Genomic DNA, 10046 nt, shown 5'->3' with positions numbered 1-10046 from the left:
GTGCAAAGATGTCTGAAAAATAATTTTAAACCAATTAGTCTATTCTTTATGAAATTATCACTATTTCGAAAATGTTTCTATTTTTAAACATTACTAAATATCTATGGAAACTTGTAGATATCAAGCAATTGAATGCACAATTTAATTTGCATAAAATTATTTCGTATACATACCATTTATATTTGATTTACAATAAAATAAAAAGAAAATATTTTGTAGTTACTTTATTGCAAAAGTTTTTGAATTCACACTCAAATCAAAATATATTTGCCTTTAAAATTGATTTCGAAAAGGAAATATTATACACTTTAGCTGCAAGGAAATGAAATTCATGTCTTTTATCACGAAATCTGCATAAGTTAATCTTTTCCCACAAGAGCAAACATGTATCTTCGCTGCATACAGTTCAATGCAATTTTTGCATACACAAACCAATGTCATGAATTGGAAACTTTACTGTTAACCTCTATAGATGGTGGTAAACAAAATGTATCTTACTACTCTCAAAAGAATATATTGACTACGGTTATAAAATATATTGAAAATATATGAAACATCACGAAATCCACATTGAATCGTGCATTTGTGCGACCACATGTAAGTGTACAATAATAAATATAAATATAAAGAAAGAAAAGTATATTTAAGTAAAGAAACTTTTACCACTCGATTTAAATTGTATTTCAACCAAAATAATACAATCCATATTTATCTATAAATTTTAAATTTTAAAGATGTTATTTTTTCATAATTTGGTAAACACTTTAAAATTTTTAAACAGCAACAAGTTACTTAAAGAATATTGTAACATTAGCCGTAATTTTTTCTTTCAGAGTTGTAAAAAAACAGCATTAAGTCTGGTTGAATCAAATTGGCATCACTTTTAAAGATTTTCTTTTGAAAGATTTTAATAGCTAAATGGCTAAATAGCTAAATTTAATCAGTTTTAAATTCACGATTTTTTAAATATACTTAATTATATAAATTTGACGTCAAATAAAAATATTAAATATATTAAAAACCATATCGATACCACATAGAAGCCTCAGTATATCTTTTAATATTAAGCATTGACCATCATCTCTAATAAGATTTTTTTATTTATTAATTGACTCACCTTCTTAATTCGCTCTACTTAGCATGGTATACTATAAAACTGTTATATCATTATTATTATATATAGGCTGCCTTTTAAGTTTTCACCTAGGCCAGAAAACATCGATGCAGTGAGAGAAATGATTGAAATTGTTTAGCATGTTACATACCGGGAGATAGAGGCATCCTTAGTCATAAGTGGGACCAGCATACATTCAATTTTACACATACATTAAGACTGAAAAGTTTTCGGAAATTCTCATTTAAAATTCGCGCGCTGTATATTTTTCGATATTTTAAGTTTATGTAGTTTGGCAGCACTGTCCTTAATTTCTATGCCAAAAATGAGCGCGATCTGTCAGACAGTTCGTTTACGGCAGCTGTTGAAACCAGTTCACCTCAGTAGTGCGTTGCGAAATGTCTTCGGCGGTCTTACGACCGTCCTGAAAGGCTTTGTACCACTCATAAACTTGAGTTTTCGATAAAACTGATTCCCCATAAGCCTTTTGTAGCATTCGCAACGATTCTGCACACGAAATTCGTTCGAAACACAAAATTTGATGCAAACTCTTTGTTCAATATTTTTTTCCATTGTTTTTTTCGCAACGCACTACTGAGGTGAACTGGTTTCAACAGCTGCCGAAAACGAACTGTCTGACAGATCGCGCTCATTTTTGGCATAGTAATTAAGGACAGTGCTGCCAAACTACATAAACTTAAAATATCGAAAAATATACAGCGCGCGAATTTTAAATGAGAATTTCCGAAAACTTTTCGGTCTTAATGTATATTTAGCTGTCAGAAATAAATGTTCGTAACGGATTCCGCACAATTTGACTATCGCTTAAAAGAAGGTACGTGTTAATTGGTACAAGGAAATGCTAAAAAATTACGGCAAAATTATTAAGGTAGTTCAAAATAGGTCTACGACAACGCGATAGGTCAAGATTCATTCATCTATGCCTTGAGCTCGAAACAGAACAGCAATCCACTCTTTGAGTTTCCAAAGTGAGCAAAACCCGATAAATATTGTCAGCAGATGGAGCAACCAAGCAATTCTGAGTAGCACACCATTATTTGTGTGCCAGAAGTCTAGGAAAAATTGAAACCGTCCAAGGAATATTATCATTCCACAACGACAGGGTGAGCTCTCACATATCACCTCAAACAAATCCATTGTTTGGTTACCAATGACTTTTTCTCATTCCCAAACATTAAAAAAAAATCGTCACGAACGTTGTTCTACGCCCGAACAGGTCGTTAGACATTCAAAAGCTTAGTTTTGGAGATACTAACTTCAGAGTGGCAAAAATGTTTTGAAAATTGGTTCAATCGAATATTGAAACGTATTGGTCATCATGGATTATACTTCAAAAAACGATAAAATAATCATTTTCACCCATTAACCGTAATATTTAATTTAAAATAATTAATTTAGTGTTGAAATAATAAATTGTAGTATATAGTTATTTTATATAAAATTAATATTAAAAAAAAATACAAAAAAAAAATGCGACTTTTAATAATAACCATTTTTGAATTTTTATTGAAGATTTGTACTACTTTCTACAGATTTTTTTTATATAAAAATAAACATAACCTTAAATCCAAAAAATTGATAAAAGAATTATGTATGCGACCATGCACAGTAAAAATTTTTATTTGGTCGGTAAATATTTGAATGACAAGCTTCGTTAATTTATGAGCTCATCGAAGCGGTAATTTAAAGCAGTTGAACTCATAGTCAGGAGTAATTGCAAACGTGCACTTCAACTAAAATATTTTCGCTTGTTTATACCCTACGTTTGGTATTTAAATTATTTGTTTTTCCTTAACAAAATTTATTCAAATAATTTTATTAAACTTAATATTAGTTTTATAATTTCTCGTTAGCTTTTAAAAATTAAGTATTTATTATAACAGAAGCAATAGTTTACTTAGATTTATGATTTATAATTTGCAATATCTATGCAAAAGGTCTTAATTAAATATTAACATCAAATGAGAGAATTGATAAATTTGACAGCATCCTTTGATCCAAAACTTCTTGTTGAGTCATATAAAATGATTACATTACCCCATGAATTATTAATTTATGAAGTGAAAGTACTGAACTTCTTACCTTACAATACTGTACGTTCTTAAATTCTATATTCGGGAGGTATAACAAGCTTACATATCTAGAAAACCATCTATAAATCTGAAGGTGTATCAAGTTAGACTAAAATCTTTTTGCTGCAATTCACTACTTTTCGCAATCTCTCTAAAATCCTTATAATTATTTTCGTTGATGACCCAAATAAAATGTTTATATTGCCTTCCTTTTTAAATATTAACGTATGATTGTCAGTATTTAGGTTGGTATACTGTATCCGTTTCATAACAATCATATCTATATTTCAATTCTTTTTTCAAAAGGAAGTAGTTGATAGCAACTTATTAATTAAAAAAAAACTATTATTATTCTATGTTGAGTTCTTCTTAGACCTTAAAACTTATCATCTAAATGTAATGTTTGGATAGCCTTATACCTTAAGCATGGATACTTGGTAATATGTTACCTATAATTTCCATGTTTCCAAGTACGTGGCCTCTTTGACAAATTGGAATCTTGCAGAATAACCCAAATTCTTTTAATTGCTAAGCATTCAGGATAATACTCGCTAGAAAAATGCTGTTATTATAAGTCATAAGCACATTTTCTACTATTACTTATAAAAATATAAAACTTTCATTGATTTATATAACGTCTGACTCTCACTATTTTACACTTCTTGTGAAATTAATTATTAAAAAAAAATTCACATTATAAATTTCTACTTTAAATCCAATACATAAAAATTGTTTTTCTCTAAGTAGGTAGTGACTTCATTGCAAAAAGTACTAGTGAAGTTTGCTAATAATTATTTTTTCCTTATAATTACAATTATTCTTGAAATATGAAATATAAATAAAAACTCCTTATCTCAATATTATGAAGTCAAACATATTGAAAAATTTTGAACTACAAATAAAATTATTTGTGAATGTTTTTATGTTTTATTAAAATATATTTGTATTGTGACAAAAAGAAAATATTGATTCATTAAGAAAATAAAAAGCATTTCACGTGAATAATTTTATAAAATTGAGTTAAATTACATAATAACATTATAAATAAATAAAAAAGTTGCTAAAAGATAGCCAAGTATAATAAATTAACAAGGAAATTTTTGTGCGGAAAAATTGAGTTTTAAAAAAAATGCAATTTAAAAATTTAATAAGAACACATAAAAATTATTATATAAAGTTAATTAAAAAGTGAGGTTTCTTTATTAGAAATATTAGCAGACATTAATAAATAAAATGAGAAAATATATACTAGTATAATAAAATGTATTATTAGTTAAAATGAGTAATATGGATAAAAGAAAGAGTAGAATTTTAGTTAAATGATAGATTAAAAATGAATTTATTTTATATGAAAATTCAACAGTTTAAGTACGCATTTTTAGTTAAAAAAAAATTATGAAGTGCAAGAAAATATTTAGTACAAGAATTTTGTTTAATTAAATTTTAGTGAAAGTTAATTGATTAAACAATGAAGTGCTAAGAATTATTAGATTCGTAATAGAAAAGAATTACAATTTAGAAATAAATTTATTAAATGAAATATTTTAAAATATAAATAAATAAATAATAATAAATAAATATTTATTAATAAAATATATTTTAGTTCTTTAAATGTTTTATCTTCATTTCAATCCGAATAATTTATTTTAAAATTAATATAAAAAAAATAATGCAATATAAGAGTATTATTTTTAAAGAGAAAAAATGAATCCATTTGCTGTAATTGAGCGAATTAAATCAAATATTTATATTAGTCGCACAAACGAATTTTTAAAATAAAAAGCATATATTTTTTTATAATATATTAACACTAATATACCCATATAATTCTTACAAAAAAATAAATATTATATAAACAAAAAAAATTGTGCTGGTATAAGTAAAAAATAATATAAAAAGATGAGGTCAAATTTAATTTATGCTATTCAAATTAAATAAATATAAATTAATATATGAAACTTAAATAAAAATACACGATTTTTATTATTAGAAATATCTACCTGTTACTTATTTTGATACTATTTGAAAATGAAAAAATATGTACACAAATAAAAACTGTTATAAAAAACTGTTCATTATTCATGCATAATTATATACATAAATAATCTATTATTAGTAATTTGTTTTAATAAATTCGTAAAATTAATTAAATATTTCTTCCTCTATAGGAAAATAATTAAAAAAAAATGCTGCAAAAATTTTGAATCATTAATTTTTTTGTCATATATCATATTGTTTTTAAAAAAAAAAACGTCCTTAGTTGGATATGATGCAATCTTAATTTTGTGAATTTATTACTACTGTGGTATTATGTTATATGTCATATGATAAATTTTTTTTTTAACTTAAATAAATTTTTTGTTATATAATACATAAAGAAATTTATTAATTTCATTCTAATGAAAAACAAATAAACTATATAAGAAGTACAAAAATTGACTTCTCTTCGATTTGACTAAAATCATAAGAATTTAATTTCTGGTAAAGGTAATTTTATTCCAAAAAAAGGCTCATTAACAAATTTCAAATAATAATTTAATTATTATAAAAACAAACAAATAACAATTATTAAATGTATTTATATAGCTGTGGTTTATGCGTTTCTTCCAAAATGATGCCAGTTAATGTTTCATTTGTACAACAACTACAACAATCTTAAGTTCCACAAGTCTAGAATTTGAATGAGTATTTGATGTTGAATAGCTCAAATAAAATAGCTGCGGTATATCTTTTTGCAATAATTTTATTATCAAAGTTAATACAAGTTTGTAAGGGAAACTATCGCTAGAATAATAGAAAAACAATAGTTGTCCAATATATATAGAATTTACAATACTTTTCAAATACTTTAGTATAACAAATCCCTTATTCGAAATATTGAATACTAACACTTTCATGTTTGTTCTAGTTCTTAAGATTTTCAAAAATTATGGATAGTTTCTTGATAGCTTTTCTAAAAAACAATCGCAAAAACGTCAGTTCTATTAATTTGGGGAATTTAAATATTCCCCAATATATTTGCAAGCTAAAAAATTTATAAATGAACTACTAAACCAATTTTGTTAGATATTTTCAAACACCACTGATGATAAATATTTGGCAATATCCACAAAAAAAAATAAATAATTAAAAATTAATTTCGTAAAGAGGTTTCGAAAAATAGTGAAGTACAACAACAATAACTTTTTTTTATATTATTTTTAATTAATTGAATTTTTGGCTGACCAACTACTTCGAGTATTATCAAATACCCATCGTCACTGGTCTGGAAAATATTTCTTGTATATAATTATTCATAAATACTTTTTAGAAACTGCAAGTACTAGGGATTAAACTCGTGCCCTGTCAAATTTGAAGCTCAGAGTCAGCGCTCATTACAATGCCGTACTTAACTTGTATATTCGAACTTTTTTCTGATGTTTTTTTAATTTGCTGTAAAAGTTCATTAACAAATTTACTTGCTTTGTTATATTAATTAATTTTTAATTATATTATAATATAATATTAATTAATTATATTTTTATTTTTAATTGTTAAATTTCAATACTATTTTGTTTATAGAGACATTATTTGTTCTAAAAATAAATCTTATTTTGAAAAATAAAATTTCTTCATTATAACACATTCTTAATAGACAAACAGACAATTTTATTATCATGACATTAATGTATTTAAATGAATTAAAGAATAAAAAATTTTTTATAATTAAAATTTATAATTGTTATCTGTATATATTTTTTAAATGTTAAAAATTTAAAATTGCATTATTTTTTTTTTCTTATGAACTTTTTGGCTACTTTATTGTCTTGCTACATCAAGTAGAGATCCAGTATTCTTCATCAAACTTTCTGAATAAAATGCAACAAAAGTGCAACACAGTTGCTGTCAATGAGAACTTAAATCCTTTTGACTTTCATTTATGCCAAGAAGTTAAGAATTAGAATTTTTACTTCCAGCATCGTTTTAAATTACACACCAGGCGTTAGAAATAAAGGAGCATAGCTCTTGGATATTAAACTTTTGTTGTGCAATTTGCCATAAACTTTGCATTTTGTTCTTATTTCGTAGTCCAAGTTAAAACTTTTGTGGAGGATTTTTTTTAATTTTTGGTTTTACTATGTTGTCTTTAGAGATGCATTTAAATGTGAATGAAAAATTTCTCTTTGAGATTTAAAAAAAAAAATATCAACAAAATATCCTAGTGATATTTTTTAATACATATTTTTCTAAATTATTTAAAATATTAAATGTATGAAATAAGCCATATAAAGCAATAGTATTTGATAGACTCAGAAAAATGATATATTGTAGTAGATAGATAGATTTTAAACGGGTAGGGAACTTGTCACCACATCACTACATCCTTTGAGGATTATTGTGACAAACCCACTTTAGGTAGTTGATTAGTACTGGTCTGAGACTAGCAAGACCATCACATTGACACACAATGTGTTCTGCTGTTTCTTCTTCTTTGTGACAAAATTTGCAACTATCGTCCCTTGTAATACGTAAATTTAATAGATGTTTTTTGGACAATCAATCTTAGCTGCTTTTTAATTTTAAGTTTGAAAAAGCTTCATGAAGGACCGCAGAATAGCTGTGGCGTCATATATTATAATATGATATCGCTCCTTTTCTAACTTGTTCATCAGTTTTCTAGAGTCTCTCAAATCCACTGTGTCCTGGGATCCATATTAAGTGGACCCTGTTCCTTTCAGCAAGATCTTTAAGAAGTTGAAGTCATTGCCACACTAGTTTTGAAGTTACTCGAGGTGAATGCTGTGTTTATTTGCTGTCAGAGAAAATATACCTTTTTCCCCGTGATGGGTTTCCCTTTATATTCCCTTAGACAAAGTTCAATTTCGTGTATTCCATCACTCCTTCCATCGTTTTAGAGCCATCCGTGTACCACAGATGGTAGTCTCCACCGAACGGAGGTATGTTCCGTTCCCAGTCTTTCCTGTCTGGTATAAGAACTAGGAATTTTTGGTGGAAGTCAAGTTTAGATGAGCAACTGTTAGACATGGTGATGTCTGACAATTGACAATTGTCTGACAATCCTTACCTAAAAAGGAGTTATCGAGTGATCTTGTTCATCGATTACTAGTCAACTTGAGCATAGGTATCTGTAAAAGTCATTGCTTCCTTTTTGACAAATAGGTGAAGTGGGGGAGTGCTATCTTAAGGGCTGCTTTCGGGGTGGTTCTCATTGCTCTATTTATATTATAGTAAACCATAATAAAGTTAAAAAGTTTGTATCCTTATATTGCATTACAAAACAAACTTATTTAGCAAATTTTCTAAAAACATCCTATGTGACACAAATATATATTATGTCATGAAATTAAGACAAACTTTGCAGTTTTCATTTTTAATAGAGTTTTGCAGCTGCTGTGCAAATTCATTTTGTCCTACAAAAACCCAAAAATGTTTACAGTGTAGAATGTGTAATTAAAGTTCATCCTTTTGCAGCTCCAATTTCATTTGTCAGAACTTGTAAACTAAGAAGTAACACGAATCTGTTCCAATGAAATTAGTTTAAATTAAGTATTTTTAAAAAAACATTTACAATATGTTAATACAATATTTTTTACAAATTTATTATTAAAATTGTCATTGGAAATCCAATGAACTGTTAATAGCATACGTTTTTTATTCAAAAATTGTAAAATAAGTCCATGTGCATATACGAATTACTATATGTGTAGTGCATGTCGGATTAATTATTTCAAAATACTTCTAAAAATAATACAAACGAGAAAATTTCAGTTTATTAATAAAATTTCACGATAAATCTTTATCAATAAAAAAATATACAAATTTTCGACACAAATTTTGAATTGAATTTTTTTTTTTTAAAATACACAGTTAATGTTAATAATTAAATATAAATAATTTTGATGTATTCGTTTTACAAAAACTTTAATCAATTATACTCACAACGCATGAAATTTTAAATCTTAATCATTTACAAAACCTAAGATATCACTATTAAAAGTTTAATAGCCAGTCTTTTCGGCTGGCGATTATCAGGAGTGTCCCGCCAATTGCGATTTCTCTTAGCTCAAAACATTTTTCTATCAGAGAGTTTTTTATAGACTAACTTATACCGCAATCGGTCCCGGTTCATAAAGTTGAATGACTGATTCAACTCTTGCAAGCCTATCTGCAAACCCGTTGCCACTAATTTCTGTAGGACTATAAAACCTAGCAAAACACCACTCTGTTCACAACATTTCCATTTACATTTATAGTTTAACTTGTGCAATCTTAGACAGTGGCAAGACAATAACAAGACACATAACCCAAATTTAAAGACTTTTTTAAGTATTATATTGTGTAAATTATCAATAATTGTTGAACAGAAACTATATGTATATCGTTTTAATATATCCTCACATTTTATTTTTGTGCATCTATATTATATACATATATATATTATAAACAATACTTAATACGTACTGGAACGTTAATAATAAACGTATTAAATGTATATTCTTATATTTTAAAAAAAAAAATTTTTTATATAATAAATTTTTCTCAATAGTGGTACATACCTCAAGTATACAAAAAAATTTGTTAACTGAGTTTAATACTTATTTTGTTAAAACTTTCCAAAACTTCTCTTAATAAATCTTTTTAACGCTTCGTAATGGCATTTTCTCTACATTTGCAATGAAGTACAAATTTAAGCACCCAGAAAATCTAAACAAAACTACAACTTTAAATATAAATCCAAAAATGTCACACAAGGCCAGGTGTGGAAAAAAAGAAAATAAGAAACTTTCTTTATGGATTTGTAATACAAAAATATATACAAAAGGAATTTTACAGAAAAA

The sequence above is a fragment of the Teleopsis dalmanni genome, chromosome 1, assembly GCF_002237135.1.
Source record: "Teleopsis dalmanni isolate 2A chromosome 1, ASM223713v2, whole genome shotgun sequence".
In the NCBI taxonomy this organism is placed as follows: Eukaryota; Metazoa; Arthropoda; class Insecta; order Diptera; family Diopsidae; genus Teleopsis; species Teleopsis dalmanni.
The sequence above is the reverse complement of the archived record's forward strand: the minus strand, read 5'-3'. Positions refer to the sequence as shown.